This window comes from Dendrobates tinctorius, unplaced genomic scaffold (genome assembly GCF_039654945.1).
Source record: "Dendrobates tinctorius isolate UK_male_01 unplaced genomic scaffold, ASM3965494v1 ptg000034l, whole genome shotgun sequence".
NCBI lineage: Eukaryota > Metazoa > Chordata > Amphibia > Anura > Dendrobatidae > Dendrobates > Dendrobates tinctorius.
The window spans coordinates 23,784,568-23,802,409 of NW_027361702.1; the positions used below are offsets into that span (position 1 = coordinate 23,784,568).

A 17,842-nucleotide genomic window follows, 5' to 3' on the forward strand; every position below is an offset into this window, starting at 1 on the left:
ATCCCTGTTCTTCTATTAATAAGTATCCAACACAGTGGTTTGTTTTATATTGTCAACCGAATGGTCTGCCACTCAATCAAGCACATCTGTGTTATGATTAAGATTGTAATTGGTGCACAATTAATTTTTTATTAGTTTGTAATTTATATTTGTATCTACGCAATTTATATAACAGTAGTGTATCTTAATATATCTTCTCAGTTGTGTCCGATTATTACCAATTTGAGCTCACTTGCTGCAGTGCTGTCGATGTCAAGTTAGCGCTACAGACAATGCCAGACATCGGGGGGCAGCGATGGAGACTCAACGCTGGACCTGGGAAGGGGGGGCATAAAGAAAGCTTTGCTTTTTTAAACAAAAAACTGCAGCCAGGATACCCATTTAATTTGTCCGTGGGATACCAGTGCAATGTCACAGTTATTCTGGTATCTAGCTGGGCATCCTCCCAGGCTTTTACTGCGGCACGAAGCCTCTGGAGCTTCTAAGATCACCTCCTAGCCACATTCTATGGCTCCCACTCCACAAGGCCACCAGAAAAAGCACCCAGGGTCTGCTGGGACCCCTTTGAGAACTTGGCTTAGCACCCGGCCATTACATGACGTGAGAGGTGCCCCCCACCCCAGCAGCGATGAGACCATTATATATGCCTTGGGAGTGAGAGACGTTCTGATAAAAACCCTCTGTTCAGTTCTCTGCAGGGGACTCTGGTGATGCCCTGCTGAAAGTTGACCCATCCTTCAAGGGCGGGACCGATGACCCATCCTTAAGGGAAATTTGTCACTCCCAGGACGTATATAACCCATTAATATGGACATACAGGTGATAGAAATGATAGACTAGTCGTACCTGTCTGACTCCCCTCCCATCAGCGTCGGTGCCCTGTGACGTGTCCTGGTGGCTCCAGAATCTCGCACCTGCGCCCTGCAATAGTGATTATACAATACCTATTCCGCCCCACTCTGGGCACTGGCATCAGCCTTCTTCTGTGCAGACATCGGTGAGTCACTGCTGCTTCCGTTGCAATGACCTCCGAAGTGCATGGCAATAATATGCTGTCTCCACTTTCTTCCTCCCTGCATAGTTAGGAACCGTACAGCTTCTGATGCCCCTGTCCCATGTATGCATGGTGGGGAGAGCCCCTTATCACCAAGACCGCTGAAGACAATGTCCATAGAAGGCGGAATAGCTACGTATAATCACACTATTGCAGGGTGCAGGTGCGGGATTCAGGAGCCGCCAGTACATGTCACAGGGCACCTACCCTGATGGGAGGGGGGTGGTAAGATAATGAAGACAGGAGGCAGGGATTTCTTCAAGACACCATATGCCCCGGAGTCTGGAAGAAATCATTAGCATAAAGAAATGAAAGACGTTATTTTTGAACAACAAGATGGCAGCTATGGGCATACAGGTAGATATGTTAAATTAGTCCCATCACATGTATGCCCATATTAATAGGTTATATACGTCCCAGGAGATTACAGATTCCCTTTAAAGGGTCGGACCCGCGACCCGTCCGTAAAGGGTCGGACCCGCGACCCGTCCGTAAAGGGTCGGACCCGCGACCCGTCCGTAAAGGGTCGGACACGCGACCCGTCCGTAAAGGGTCGGACACGCGACCCGTCCGTAAAGGGTCGGACACGCGACCCGTCCGTAAAGGGTCGGACCCATGACCCCTTTTGGAAACGGTCGGTCCCACGACACATCCGTAAAGGGTCGGACCGGTAACCCATCCTTAAAGGGTCGGACCGGTAACCCATCCTTAAAGGGTCGGACCGGTGACCCATCCGTAAAGGGTCGGACCGATGATCCATCTGTAAAGGGTCGGACCGATGATCCATCTGTAAAGGGTCGGACGGATGACCCATCTGTAAAGGGTGGGACCAACGACCCATCCGTAAGGGGTCGGACCCACGACCCATCCGTAAGGGGTCGGACCCACGACCCATCCGTAAGGGGTCGGACCCACGACCCATCCGTAAGGGGTCGGACCCACGACCCATCCGTAAGGGGTCGGACCCACGACCCATCCGTAAGGGGTCGGACCCACGACCCATCCGTAAGGGGTCGGACCCAAGACCCATCCGTAAGGGGTCGGACCCACGACCCATCCGTAAGGGGTCGGACCCACGACCCATCCGTAAGGGGTCGGACCCACGACCCATCCGTAAGGGGTCGGACCCACGACCCATCCGTAAAGGGTCGGACCCACGACCCATCCGTAAGGGGTCGGACCCACGACCCATCCGTAAGGGGTCGGACCCACGACCCATCCGTAAGGGGTCGGACCCACGACCCATCCGTAAAGGGTCGGACCCACGACCCATCCGTAAATGGTCGGACTCACGACCCATCCGTAAAGGGTCGGACCCCCCCCAGTGAAGCCACTCACGACATCCAGATCTAGAAAAGGACAATATTATTTCCAATCAATGCAAATTCTGGAAGGCGCCAGATACATTGGATCAGATCATTCTGACAACAAATGTATCAGCAGAGCCGTGAGGAATGTGTCATCTCCAAGTATACGGAAACCACATGACCTGCCGGGGTGTCAGTGGCGGAGGAAGCGGCGTCCTGTGCTGGAGGTTAGTGACAAGAAGCCGGGCAGACCCCCTGCAGAGCCCTGCTGACCCTTCCTGCCCCCCGTACTTCACCTCTCAGCGCCTGGCTGGGGTCTCTCTGGAGCTCTGACGTCATCACCTCGCGCCGGGAGCGAGTAGTGTCGCCGCTTGGTGCCGTCACAGGAGTTCGCCTGGTAGGATGATCGGGAGCCTGGGGCCGAGCGGACGTTTCCGGGTAAATATGGGACCGATACAGAGATTCTAGCTAGGGGCTTGTATGTAACGGGAGAACGGGAAGCCGCTACGGCGTAGTGTTCTCTCCCCGGACAGTACGGTGCCGGGGACAAGTCTGTGACATTGCCTGTAACGGGGGCCGTGATGGGGAATATGGAAACTGCTCTTACCGTGAGGACCTCCGAGCTGTGCTAGGTGATAGGAATGTGATGGAATTACACAACGAACAGTTACCCCGGTGTAAGGCAGTGCTCCGGTAATAACGTGTAGTTCTGCTTGACTGACCAGCAGGGGGCGCCCGCACACCACAACATCTGTCACTAGTGCCAGCGGGCGCCGAGCAGTCAGAGCCGGAGTCTGCGCAGAAGAGGCAGGGGAAATAAGGCTTCGGGGGGGACCAGGCAGGAGGTGACTAGGCAGAGGGGGGAAACCAGGCTGGAGAGTGGGAGCTTTCTTTATAGACGGGGTCAATGCTTATTATTAACAAACTGCTAAGTGAAAAGAGAAATGTAAAACCAGTATTTGGTGACCGCACTTTGCCTTCATCACTTCTTGGTACTTGCACTCATTTCTTGAAGGAATTCATCAGAGAGGATGTTACAAACATCTTGGAGAACTGACCCCAGATCTTCTGTATATTGGGTTTATACAAATCCTTGTATCTCTTCCTGTGATCCCAGACAGACTGGCTGATGTGAGATCAGGGCTCTGCGGGGGCCGGGTCATCACGCCCAGGACTTCGGTTGGATGTTTGGAATTTTTGTTTGGCTGCAAAATAAATTTGGAGCAAATTGGGGGTCTGATGGATAAATATGGCTTACAATGGCCCTCCAACGCGCTTCACTGCTCCTGCAGACCCTCATTATTGTGCCCCTTTCCAGCCGTTGGGCAACCAAGCTGCCTTCTGTTACAGCCAAATATTTTCCATTTTGACTCATTGGTCCATGTCACCTGCTGCCATTTTTCTGCACCCTGGCTCTTTTGTTTTCACTTATGGTTGAGTCACTTGGCCTTGTATGGTTTTTGGCCACAATGCTCCCATAAAGACCACTTCTGGCCAGAAGTCTCAGAACAGTAGATGGGTCTTGCTGATGTCAGAAGTGGGATCTGAACCCACGCCTCCAGTGGAGACTGAGGCTCTTAGACCACTCGGCCATCCTGACTCTTCCTCTTCAACATAAATGTTAAACTTTTAGTCCAAAAATTGACCCTACATCTGAATCCGGTTTTGGGAATCATAGTATGGCAGGACTAAGGTCTCTTCCAGACAGACTTCTGACGAACTTAGGAGCTCGGTTAGGTTTATCAGTGAAAAACTCAACATCATTACCTCTTTACAGATGGTATCCCAATTTGCTGGACATTTTGACAACCTTTTGGGTCGCCCTTAGGTCTGTTGGTTCACCAATCCTTCTCCAAATCATCTGGATGATTTGGGAGTTCTGCTCGCTGTTACGCTTCTTTTTTTGAAGCTAATGTAGCTATCCCTTCCTTCTCGGACCTCGCAGGTAGTCGCTGGAGGACTGGGGAAGGTATCGTACATCTTGGCTGGGCAAAGTCCATGTATTAAAATTGTTCCCATTACCTAAGATTTAAACTTTTAAGTGTCTTCCTGTTCTTCTTCCTTTCTGCTATTTGTGTGCCATAAGCTGGACCCTTTTAAGATCCAAACCTAAAGGAGGTCTAAGGTTGCCAAACCTCACCGAATACCAAATGAAACCACCGAGATTTCACAATTGGCCCTTGACCGTACTACATTTTTTCCTAGTTCTAGAATTAGAGATGAGAGAATACATTTGCAGGATCCTGTGCCTAGGGTTGCTAAACAGGAGTCCTGTGACATGCCTCCTACCTGCCAGTATCCTCGGCTCCTCTTTTGAAAAACCAGCTTGGTACAATGTGGTATGTGCGTCAAGCCGCAAGAATGACATCACACTAGATCAGTTAATCAAAAGAGGATCTGGAGATGGCAGCAAGTAGGAGGAGGTTCTCGGGGCTTCCATCCAGCATCTATGGACTGCTAGACCAGAGTCCTGCAAATGTATTAGCTCTCCTCTTTGCAGAACGTCATCCTTTATCCCTCTCCTCTCCCATATGGGCGACACATGACCTGCTCCAGCATTCGTCATTCCCTGAGAGAGTTGGATGGAGTGAAGAATTTTCTCTATCCTTACTTTACGCTAGACTCTCTCTGAGATAGGGGAATGCAAACATATCTATAAAAAATAAAATCCTAATGATCAGCTCCTTGGCCTCTGAATCATAATACAGCTCCAAAATCAATAGTTTGGGTGCGTCATGTTAAGGAGTCAATTTTGAGACCTGTTGCAGGTGAAATGTTTAATAGGAAGGCAGTTCTCATAAAACAATTGAAGCTCCCACTTTATTTTACCCATGTGAAACACAGGCGATTATAGTGCTCATCTATGGAAGAGACCTGCCCACGCGTTTTGAACCAACTTCAATTTGCTATAAGAACCACAATTGGTTTAAAACGCGTCAGAGGCTTTATCCACATCCACTATGATGGCCTGTGTGTGTTTAACATGGGCGACATAAAGTGGGAGCTCCATTTATTTTTGATCTTTTGCAGTGCTGCATTAACTTCTTACCAAGGCAAGATTTTCTAATAGTAACTTGAATGTTTCACTGCCGTGGTGAATCCTCCTGCCTTAACTTGGACAGTGGCTATTGCTATTAAGATCCAAAATCCTCTCACCATGCCTCCATGGCATAAATTATTTTTTTTTTCACTGGATCATTTTAATTTACGCTCCTTTTTGAAGTTTGCAGATGCCTCTGGCTTTGTCACATTACCCCAGCTTCTTATACTCACTCCATGTAAACACATTTATAGACCCCCGCGGCTTTATATCGATAGTTGCTCCTGTCTGATCTCTGCCCCATTTCGCCAAATGTTAATCAAAATTGGGATCTCAACTGTGAGGCTCCTAATGGTCTCATTTTTGGTCCTTTTGTTTCATAGGGAATTTGATGGACCTCGTTCTTTTTTCAACCTATGTGACCCTTTTATGATTGAGACTATCCTAAAATGTTCTTACCAGATGCCACCTTATGCCTACTCAAGTAGTCAATGCTGTTCTTTAGAAGATGGTCCACCTTAGAGGACATGCCCCACATTTGGTGGACATGCCGTAGGGATACGAGATTGTGGATTAGTACATATTTGTTTTTCTTAAGGAGGTTTCTTCACTACAATGACATTGATGAACGATCTATGGAATAGGTCACCCATATCGGATCAGTTGGGGTCCGACACCCCCACCAGAAGCAGTCGGCTATGGCAGTGGCTAGAGCCAAAGAAAGAACGGAAGAGCACAGTGCCACCACTTTGGTTAGGGGCCATTGCCATTGCAGATCGGCGCCTATTCATCAAAGGGAATGAATTGTCAGAAAACATCTTGTTTATATCACGTTTTTGGGTTACATGGATATTTAAAACATTTTGGCTGTGTTTTTCATTTTTTTTTTTTCATATCACAATCTTTATTTCAAAACAACAGAGTTTTGTCATTTTCACAGCAGCCACTGGGGTCTTTTTTTATACACCCTGTCCTTTCAGGGAAGCATTTACAGCAGTTTTCTTATCCTCAGAGGCAGGATTACAGTGACAGGTAACAACTTTATACACAGCTGATAGACAGGACCCACCAATCACAGCATGCGATGTCACAGCTTAAAAAAATGCACCAAATCCTATATGTACTGCGATTATGTAAGTAAATTACTTTTCCCTTATGTCCCTGCGGACAGCACCATGGAGGACGTCCTTCCTTGCCCTATAGTGGGACAGGATCAGAGAGAGGTTAAAAGGCCCCTCCACCCTCCACCCTCCAGTGTTTTTCCTGTCCCAGCAGGGGACGGCTGTATGAGAGGTTGCTCTTAGAGTGAAGATAGCCTGTGGACGTTTATGGCTTTCCATTCCCCTGGCAGGCAGTCCGTGGCTGATTCCTCTCTGGGAGAGGTCCCTCAGCCGTCATTCGCTGTACCAGATGGGATTGGGGGTCTCAGCCCTCTCTTCCCCCCTGTCAAGCGGACCGTGGCTGACACCTCTTGGAGAAGTTCCTCAGCCAGCAGCCAGCCTGCATGATGGGCTCAGGGGGATCGTGCGGCGCGTCCAATCCTTCCCCCTGTCAAGGGGCCCAGGGCTGACACTCCCCGGTGGGGAGTCCCTCTGCCCCAAAGACCAGTCGAGCGGACGTGCTCCTGGGTTGAGCCGCTGCTCCCGGTGGGAGGCTCTCGGCTCGGACGTCGGCCGGCAAAACATCGCTACTTCCGGAAAACATGCGGTAGAGAAGGCCAGCGCACCTCCGGTAATGTCAGCATAAGGTCGGCGTGCGTTCCACGGCAGAACGCGGAAGTGCAGAACGAGATAGGCAACAGCCTAGTTTCTTGGATCTCGTGGGGCACAGGAGAGGAAATCTCTGGCAGTAATACAACATTCCTGACCGAACGCCACTTCCCTCCATGGTAGGCTCTCGGAGTTACCAGCTCCCCCTGTCTTTCTAGCAGGTGTGGAGCTAGCACAGGTGAGTGCACGCTAGAATGTTGTGTTCAGGGCCTGGCCTCTGGGTTGATACTAACCTCATGCCTTGGTGCCAAAGCTGGGCCTAGAGCCTCATGTGCTGAGATGTGTCTTCACATATAAGCAGCTAGGCCTTGGACCTCTAGGCTATAGTAAGGCCATTTGTCCAAGCTACATCTCATAGTGGGACCTCAGTTAGTTGCAGCCCATGTCTGCACAGAGCCTTATGGCTGGACACATGGTGGAATGCAGCACATGGTCTCCAGGGAGACTGCTCTCTACCTGCGGCTCATTAATTATCTCCTTCAGGTGGAGCCGATCTGACAATTGAGTTATACTATTCAGAGCGGAGGTTTATCAGGATCTCTGATTGCTCTCTTGGAGGTAACTGGGGGCCTGGTCTCTCGTTTGGCACCTTCAAGCAGGGCCGTAGTCTGTGCATCATATTACATCATAGGGGTATCGTTTGGTCTCTGTGCATCGTATCGCCGCTGAACATCATATCGCCGCTGTGCAGGATATTGCCGCTGGGCATGAGATATTGCCGCTGGGCATGAGATATTGCCGCTGGGCACGAGATATTGCCGCTGTGCGCGATATATTGCCACTGTGCGCGATATATTGCCACTGTGCACGAGATATGGCCGCTGGGCACGAGATATGGCCGCTGGGCACGAGATATGGCCGCTGGGCACGAGATATGGCCGCCGTACACGATATACTGCCGCCTGCGCCATACGGCCGCCGTGCACCATACTGCATCATTTGGCATCATTGTGCTTCATATGCCATCATTGTGCTTCATATGGCATCATTGTGCTTCATATGGCATCATTGTGCTTCATAGTACCTCTGTGCATCATATGGCTTCATAGTACCTTGGTACATCATACTTCATCATATGGCTTCATAGTGCCTTTGTACATCATATGGCTTCATAGTTCCCTTGTGCATCAGACTGCATGCATCATGGGGCTGCATAGTGCCTCTGTTCATCATATCGCATCAGGGGGCTTCATGGTGCCTCTGTTCATCATACTGCATCATGGGGCTTCATAGGGCCTCTATGCAGCGTGTTCCACTATGTGGCTTCATAGTGCCTTTGTGCATCGTATTGCATCATAGCGCTTTATAGTGTCTGTGTATCATACTGCATCATATAGCCTCATAGTCCCTTGGTGCATCATATTGCATCATAAGCCTTCATAGTGGCTCTGTGCATCATATTGCTTCATAGCGCCCCATAGTGTCTTGGCACATCATATTGCATCATAGCGCTTCTGTACAGCATAAGGCTTATGTGCGTCATATGGCGTCATAAGGCTTGGGTACCCCTGCGACTCGGGGTCATTTGTGGGTCTTAATACCTCCTGTGCTTCATAGTACCTTGGGTGCTGTGGCTTTGAGCCTCTGGCTGTGGGCCTCTGGCTTAGACCTTCTGACTTGTGCCTTTTTGTGGGCCGCACCTTGTATGGTCGGCCTACTACTTCACATTTTGTCTCAGGTCCCAACTCTGGTCTTCGTGTTTCGGGACCCAGACCCAGTTTCTGTTGCTTCATTCTTGGCAACTGGACTTAGCCAGACGAATAGTTATGCTTGAATTGACCTAGTAACTTAGCATTTCTTCTATTTGAAACAAAACTCTCAAATGAGTTACTGTCTTGGGTGCTAAAGGCAGGGCCCCTTCATAGTTAGCTTTTAAAGGGGGACATACGTCTCTGGGGTTCATCCTTTAAGTGGACATGTTCTGGGTGCAGAAAATCCCATAAGGTGGAAGAAAACAATTCTTCCCGACTCCACATAGAGCAGTCGGACTAGTTTCCTTGATAGACACCCAGTAGGCAGATTCTTGTCCCATAAATCCATTGTATTATGTTTACCAGGGGTGGCATCACTACTTTTTGTACCTGGTGGCGGTTCAGCAGCTCTCCGTCAGGTGGAAGAGGATCCCATACTCGCTGCTCTTACAGGAGTCATGGCTCCTAAGGTAAAGAAGCTGTATCCATGACTCTCGCAGTTGAGAACCCATAGTCCCTCTGCCTCGCAGTAGTCAATCCCCTCTGCGATGGGAGGAAACCTACCTCCCTCTAGTTATAGAGTTTGGTTCCTCCCACCATAGCAGTCAGGGGTATAATTATCTCTAAGAAGATTGCCTTTTAGGATATAACATATGAATAAGTTGACACATTTACAGTGTCTGGGCTAATGACTTGTATAGAAGCACACACTTACTCTCCTCAGTTCCAAAGTCCAGACTCCCCGTGTCTAACATCAGTAAAACAGGGGTGAGGATCCACATTTCCCTTTCAATGCTTCTAATGAAAAGCCAATGTTGGTAGTGGCAGGAGTAGTTACCTGCCAGATGGAGTATTTCCTTAGTCTTAAATAATATCCATCCCTTTCTTGAGGTTTAGACATGTAAAGGATTCAGAATACACATGATCTCCTGGATGAGTAGGGTACATACGTCTCAATGCTCCGCTATTTTCCATGTACTGTTATTGCTCTGATCTTCCAGCGGTGAAGGGTCTCTGGCCTGCAGGTTTCCTTGTAGTATGGTAAGCTGGTCTCTAGCCAAGGTTTAAGCCGAGCCCAGGAGGACCGACGAAGGAACTATCCTGTGTGATAAGCACATACAGCGAATTAATGGTCTGTACAGTCCCCTTTGTATTATGGCTGTGGTTATCACCATACCTTTTGCTGGGCAATAAGGTTTTAAACCTATTTCTGTGACTGCAGTGTTCATAAGTATCTATCACAATAACTGTAAATCACTGCGGTTCATTAGTGGTATTGGGGTGCAACAGGTTGTTCCACTGCAGATCTTGTTTGCCACATTCATGCTGAAATTGGCTATTATAGACATATATCAGACACTCACTACGGTGATTACCTTTGTAGATCACTTTCGATATCTATTTTTCTTCTCATCTTATAGATAATTTCTATATCTAGCCTGGTTCTTACCTAGAACTTTGATCCTGGGGCTTCTGTACCCACCCTGAGACCTTTGCTTTGGTATTCTCCATGGTGCTGTCCGGAGGGACGTAAGGGAAAAAGGGAATTGGACCTACCGGTAATTCTGTTTCCTGTAGTCCCTCAGGCAGCACCCTTAGTTCCCTCACTTATGTTTGTATTTAGGCCTGCATGGGATCGATCGGCAGATTGTTCATCCATCAGGTCATCGTGGCTCGAGATTGGGATGGAGCTGCTAAAGGGTCTTACATACGCGTTTGTAAGGGCGCGTTTAGACCATTTCCATCCATCCTCGGTGGTACTTTGAAAAAACACTGGAGGGTGGAGGTGGGAGGGGCCTTTTTACCTCTCTCTGAACCTGTCCCACTATAGGGCAAGGAAGGACGTCCTCCATGGTGCTGTCCTGAGGGACTACAGGAAACAGAATTACCGGTAGGTCTAATTCCCTTTTTCTGATCCCAAAGACTCTAAAAATAGGGATAGTGCACATGCATGACCACCACTTCACTATTCAAGAGTCACAGGGCAGCCATTCTTATGATTGTGAAGGCTCCAGTGATCATTCACTTATCACCTACCTTGTGGATAGGTGATGAATATTGTTTGTGGGCAAAAACTTGGTATAAACATACTGTATATGTATTCTTGTATGTACAGTGCATGAACTGAATGTACATTCATTGTACTTGTGTGTCTGCGTCCTGATGAGACCTCCACAGATATACATTAAACTCGTGTATTTGGGTCCTGAAAATGCAACCGCAGATATACATTGCACTTGTGTGTCTGGGTCCTGATGATGCCCTTGTAGATATACAGGTGCTTCTTACAAAATTAGAGTATCATCAAAATGTTAATTTATTTCAGTTCTTCAATACAAAAAGTGAAACTCCTTTATTATAAAGAGTCATTACAAACAGAGTGATCTATTTCAAGTGTTTATTTCTGTTAACCCCTTTACCCCCAAGGGTGGTTTGCACGTTCATGACCGGGCCAATTTTTACAATTCTGACCACTGTCCCTTTATGAGGTAATAACTCTGAAACGCTTAAGTGGATCCCGGTGAGTCTGACATAGTTTTCTTGTGACATATTGTACTGCCTGTTAGTGGTAAAATTTCATCCAAATAACTTGCTTTTATTTGTGAAAAAAACGGAAATTTGGCAAAAATTTTGAAAATTTCACAATTTTCCAACTTTGAATTTTTATGCCCTTAAATCACAGAGATATGGCACACAAAAAACTTGATAACTAACATTTCCCACATGTTTACTTTACATCAGCACAATTTTGGAACCAAAATTTTTTTTTAAGAAGTTATAAGGGTTAAAAGTTGATCAGCGATTTCTCATTTTTGGAGCACCATTTTATTTTTAGGGACCGAATCACATTTGAAGCCACTTTGAGGGGTCTATATGATAGAAAATACCCAAAAGTGACACCATTCTAAAAACTGCACCCCTCAAGGTGCTCAAAACCACATTCAAGAAGTTTATTAACCCTTCAGGTGCTTCACAGGAATTTTTTGAAAGTTTAAAAAAAAATGAACATTTAACTTTTTTTCACAAAAAAATTACTTCAGGTCCAATTTTTTTTATTTTACCAAGGGTAACAGGAGAAATTGGACTGCAAAAGCTATTGTGCAATTTGTCCTGAGTACGCTGATACCTGATATGTAGGGGGGACCACTGTTTCGGCGCATGACGGAGCTCAGAATGGAAGGAGCGCCGTTTGACTTTTTCAATGTAAAATTGGCTGGTATTTAGATCGGACGCCATGTCACGTTTGGAGAGCCTCTGATGTACCTAAACAGTGGAAACCCCCCACAAGTGACCCCCATTTTGGAAACTAGGCCCCCCCAAGGAACTTATCTAGATATGTGTTGAGAACTTTGAACCCCCAAGGTCTTCACAGAAGTTTATAACGTACAGCTGTACAATTAAAAAATCATATTTTTTCCACAAAAATGATCTTTTCACCCCCAATTTTTATTTTCCTAAGGGTAGCAGGACCCTAAAAGTTATTGTGCAATTTGTCCTGAGTACTCCAATACCCCATATGTGGGTGTAAACCACTATTTGGGCGCATGGCAGAGCTCGGAAGGGAAGCAGCGCCATTTGACTTTCATGGCTGGAATTGAGATCGGACGCCATGTTGCGTTTGGAAAGCCCCTGATATACCAAAACAGTGGAAACCCCCACAAATGACACCATTTTGGAAACTAGACCCCCCAAGGAACTTATCAAGATGTGTGGTGAAAACTTTAAACCCCCGAGGGCTTCACAGACGTTTATAACGTACAGCCATACAATTAAAAAATCATATTTTTTCCACAAAAATGATCTTTTCACCTTCAATTTTTATTTCTCCAAGGATAACAGGACCCCTAAAGTTATTGTGCAATTTGTCCTGAGTACGCTGATACCCCATATGTGGGAGAAAACTACTGTATAGGGACACGTTGGGGCTCTGAAGGTAAGTAGTGACTTTTTGGAATGCAGACTTTGATGGAATGGTCTGCAAGTGTCATGTCGCGTTTGGAGAGCCCCTGATGTGCCTAAACTATTGAAACTCCCACAAGTGACCCCATTTTGGAAACTAGGCCCCCTAAGGAACTTATCTAGATGTGTGGTGAGCACTTTGAACCCCCAAGGGCTTCACAGAAGTTTAGAACGCCCGGGCGTGAAAATAGAAAAATCATATTTTTTTTCCACAAAAATGATATTTTTGCCCCCAATTTTTTATTTTCCTAAGGGTAACAGGAGAAATAGGACCCCAAAAATTGTTTTGCAATTTGTGCTGAGTAGGCTGATACCCCATATGTGGGGGTAAAACACTGTTTGGGCACATGGCAGAGCTTGGAAGGGAAGGAGCACCATTTGACTTATTCAACGCAGAATTGGCTGGAATTGAGCTCAGACGCCATGTTGTGTTTGGAGAGCCCCTGATGTGCCCAAACAGTGGAAACCCCTGATTCTAACTCCAACCCTAACCACAACACACCCCTAACCCTAATCTCAGCCCTAACCCTAATGGGAAAATGGAAATAAATACATTTTTTTATTTTATTATTTTTCCCTAACTAAGGGGGTGATATCGGGGGGTTTGATTTACTATTTATGGCGGGTTTTTATGTTTGGCAGCTGTCACACGCTAAAAGACGCTTTTTATTGTAAAAATAGTTTTTGCATCACCACATTTTGAGAGCTATAATTTTTCCGTATTTTGATCCACAGAGTCATGTGAGGTCTTATTTTTTGCGGGACGAGTTGACGTTTTTATTGGTACCATTTTCGGGCACGTGACATTTTTTGGTCGCTTTTTATTCCGATTTTTGGGACGCAGAATGAACAAAAACCAGCATTTCATGAATTTCTTTTGGGGGGTGCATTTACACCGTTCCGCATGCGGTAAAATTGATAAAGCGCTTTTATTACTCGGGTCAGTACGGTTACAGTGATACCTCATTTATGTCTTTTTTTATGTTTTGGCGCTTTTATGTAATGAAAACATTTTATATAAAAAATAATTATTTTTGCATCGCTTTATTCTGCGAGCTATAACTTTTTTATTTTTTCGCTGATGATGCTGTGTTGTGGCTCATTTTTTGCGGGACAAGATGACGTTTTCAGCGGTACCATGGATATTTATATGCGTCTTTTTGATCGCGCGTTATTGAAATTTTTGTTCGGCAATATGATAATAAATAATTATTTTTTGCTTTGTTTTTAATTTTTATTTTTTAAGGGGTTCGCTAAAGGGGTTAACTAATGGGTGATTACGGACGCGGCGATACTAAATATGTGTACTTTTTATTGTTTTTTTTTTTGTTTTTTTTATTTCCAAAAATTGAATTTATTAGGGAATATTTTTTTTTTTTTAATTAGCGATTTTTTTATAAATTAATTTTACTTTTTTTTTAAAAACTTTATTACATTGTCCCAGGGGGGACATAGCTGTCATGTGACAGATCGCTGTGACAGATATGCATTATACTTGTGTGTCTGGGTCTCGATGATACCGCTGCAGATATACATTACACTTATGTGTGGGAACTGATGATACCTCCCAGATATACACTACACTCTTGTGTCTGGGTCCTTATGATACCTCTGCAGATATACATTACAGTTGTGTCTCTGGGTCCTGATGATGCTTCCACAGATATATATATTTCTTTTGGGTTTCTACATGAACTTGAGCAGTGAGTGTCTTTCATTGATTAGGTATGAATGCTTTGTGTCACTGGCTGATACTTGGCTGTGATTCTCATTCTCTGTCTTGTAGGAATGCTAGCTAATCTAAGAGTGAGATTCATGGAAAGACACTGATACGTACCAGACCAAAATATGGTTATTTCTCCTCAAATGTAATGTAACTGTGGCTGGTGACCTGTGCCCTGGAACTTCTGAGGAGTTCATGTTAATTGTGTATCATTGTGTCTGCAGCTCCTTTCTAGATCATGAAACTCCCCACAGACGGCCATGAATTTCTCCCAGGTTTATCATCAGACATCTTAACTAGGACATCATCGCATAAAGGGGGTTTTACACTAAGCAATATCGCTAGCAATATCGCTAAAACGTCACTGGTTTTGTGAGGTTATAGCGATATTGCTAGCGATATCGCTATGTGTGATACTTACCAGCGACCGGCTCCCCCGCTGCTCATCGCTGATCGCGCGAGAATGTCCGGCTCCATTTCTCGTCGGGCACTTCCTGCTGAGACTTCCTGCTGTGACGTCCAGCGACGCGTGGAGGCGGGCGGGAGGACGTCAGGATCGCTGTGTGTGAAAGGTGAGTATCGTGCGCTGCGTCGCTGCTGCATCGCTGTGAGATCTTTCTGTATGAAAGCTCACTAGCGATCATTTAGCGATGCACCAGCGATCCTGACCGGGTCGGATCGCTGGTTGGATCGATGGTGCATCGCTAAATGTAAAAGGGCCTTAAGGCAGATCTACAACTTTTTGCTAATCTCCCAGTGATGTGAACAGACTTTCCTAATTACTTGATATAAAGGGAAGGATAGCCACCATGCTCTGCTGCTGGAGCAGGTTTACATGGCTGTGAGCACTGTGGGGAAGGGAAAACTAATTGATAGGGATACTGAAGGAAAGTGACTACTTGGGAAAGCGAGCAGTGAGGCACTGATGTGACCAGGGAGAAGTCAACACTGCCTTCATACCAAAGGAAAAGTGATCATGACAGTGACTAAAAAGTAGAAGTAGAGGACTACTGTCATACCTAATGGAAAATTGTCCTAGCGTTGACTATAAGAGAAATGAGAAGCTGTTGTGACTACAAGCGAGAAGTCTAAGGGGTATCGTCTCTCCTTGTTGAGAGTGCTAAGCCTGACATGCCCTTCCTCAGAGCAAAGCATGAGATATTATTTGGTTGTATGAGAGGCCCTGGAATGGGGTCTAAGGGGTTATGTTTTTCCTCTTAGGGAGGGAGAGAGAGAGAGAGAAGGAGAGAGAGAGAGAGAGAAGGAGGGAGAGAGAGAGAGAATTTTTTTTGTCCGGCACCCAGAAAGAATTTCGGGTTAAATTGGAGGATCTGCCAGAGGAAAAAACGTTGCAAGCTCCGTTTTGAAATCTTTGAGGATGGTGACGGACAGCAACTCTTGGCAGATCCGCAAAAAAAATGGATGCAACGGACGGCAATCCGCCAGTAATGGAAGTCAATGGGGAAAAAAAACGGATCCTCAAAAGAAAATTGAGGATCCGTTTTTTTCAAAACCTGGCGGATTGTGACTGATTGTAAAAAACTGAAGTGTGAAAGAGGCCTTAGAGAGTGAGATGACTGATTGTTCCAGGGTACTATATTTGTGGTAAGGTAAGATACTGAAGGGGAGATATGTGTCACTGAGGATGTTAGCCTCACTGATATGAACCCAGAAGTATGCTCCAGCATGTTATGTGATGAGAGGGGTTAAACGGCCATAATAGGGTTTGGTGTTTTGGTGGACAGCTGAAGAGTGAGTGGGAGGCTGTTCACCATATCTCCACCTCAGGGTGTGATTCAGAAGGTAAAAGTGGAGCCTTTTGACTGATTCAGTGTTTGGTGTGTCTGGAGATGAGAACTGAGAGCTGAGCCTTGTTTTTTTACCCCTGAACGGGTGAATCCCCACAGCAGCTGTTTTGGCTGTTCTGCTGGAAAGCAGGTGCCGGCTCTGTACATTTAAATGTGTACAAGTGCCCACTGCATCCCAGCCTTACAGAGACGTCCACACTCTGTGGGCTGCGTCTGCTGAACTCATGTCATCTGCTGCGCCTGGCTGCCTTTACTGGACAGAGAGGAGTTTGTGAGCACAACATCGGGTCTGCCGGGGCGAGGCAGAAGATCTTGGATGTTCTTCGGATAATAGGACAAGGCTCCCCTCAGGCTGCTGGTATGTTCATGGCCAGATAAGGCGTCTGTCTGCAGTCCTTCTATCTGAGTTACTTTCTGATTAATTGCAGGAGACTGAAGCGTCGCACAGATCAGGTCGCGCTGTCAGTGGGGTTATCGGCTCCAGCGTCACCCAATCTGTATGGAAATTCAGTCTGCAGCAATAACTTAGTGAGGGTCAGATAGAGACTGCAGACACTGTATACAGCACCCGGCACTATCTGATCCTGAGCCTTGAGGACATCACACAGTGTACATACAGTATATACCCATATATTATATCTTGCGAGGTCCTGTGGCCAGGATTAGTCAGTGCATATAATACTGTATATGTGCACAGTATAGCGCACCCAGTGTACACATTGTTATATACCATCTGGTGTCTGTAGCCACAGTATAGTATATACTAATTTGTATACGGGCTGTGGTGTACTGTGTGCACAGATGTCAGATGGTTCATAGTGTAAGTAGAATCCTCTGGGCCCCGATGCAAATTTGGACAGTGACCCCAGTAACAATGTCCGCTATCTAACACTTTTAAACACAAAAAAACCCAACTGAAATCTCTTAACAGTCTGCACTCCCGCAGCGAGGAGTGTGCTCTTCCTTCTCCATAGCCAGCGCAGGGGGCTGAGCGGCACATAGTAAGGTTGTCATGCACCGCCATGACCAGCACACTGACGTCAGCTGCCGGTCTCTGATATTGGCCGGCGGCCGCTACAGCTATTGCAGTGCAGGTTACTCTCTGTGCTGCTGTATAGTCCACCTGAATGTGCGACCTGGGGTGCATTCAGCTGCAAATGAGGGTGTCAGCGGATCCCCTGACTCGTCGGCCTGGTCACGGTCACACTCTCTACAACCGCGATCATTACGCCCCTGCAGATGTCACATACAGGATAATATGTGACTGATATATCCTATGTTGTGACCTTTTCTCATTGTTGTGGCGTTCATGTATATCCCTGATTTGGTTAGCGAGTATGTTTGAAGAAAAAAAAAACACAGAAAAAGATAATCGGAGGTACGGTAAGGGTTTGTGCACACGTTGTAGATCTGCTGCGGATCCGCAGCAGATTTTCTGCACAGAATCGCTGCAGATCCGCAAGTGATTTACAGTACAATGTAAATCAATG

The 17,842-nt window shown here is 46.4% G+C and overlaps 2 protein-coding genes across 8 annotated transcripts in view; one reads left to right on the forward strand and one right to left on the reverse strand.

Moving 5' to 3' along the window:
* Window positions 1-3,144, reverse strand: part of MRRF (mitochondrial ribosome recycling factor) — a 115,931-nt gene extending 112,787 nt beyond the window's left edge. For 2 of the 5 annotated variants that reach the window (XM_073573157.1, XM_073573153.1), the window contains exon 1: window positions 2,658-2,791. The gene's annotated coding sequence lies outside the window, so the exon portion shown is untranslated. Of the gene's footprint in view, window positions 1-2,543; window positions 2,792-2,968 lie in introns of those variants that run through there. The other 3 variants (XM_073573156.1, XM_073573155.1, XM_073573154.1) reach the window with 3 other exon arrangements.
* Window positions 2,489-17,842, forward strand: part of RBM18 (RNA binding motif protein 18) — a 43,772-nt gene continuing 28,418 nt past the window's right edge. The window contains exon 1 of one of the 3 annotated variants that reach the window (XM_073573159.1): window positions 2,489-2,588. The gene's annotated coding sequence lies outside the window, so the exon portion shown is untranslated. Of the gene's footprint in view, window positions 2,589-2,661; window positions 2,800-2,858; window positions 2,994-17,842 lie in introns of those variants that run through there. The other 2 variants (XM_073573158.1, XM_073573160.1) reach the window with 2 other exon arrangements.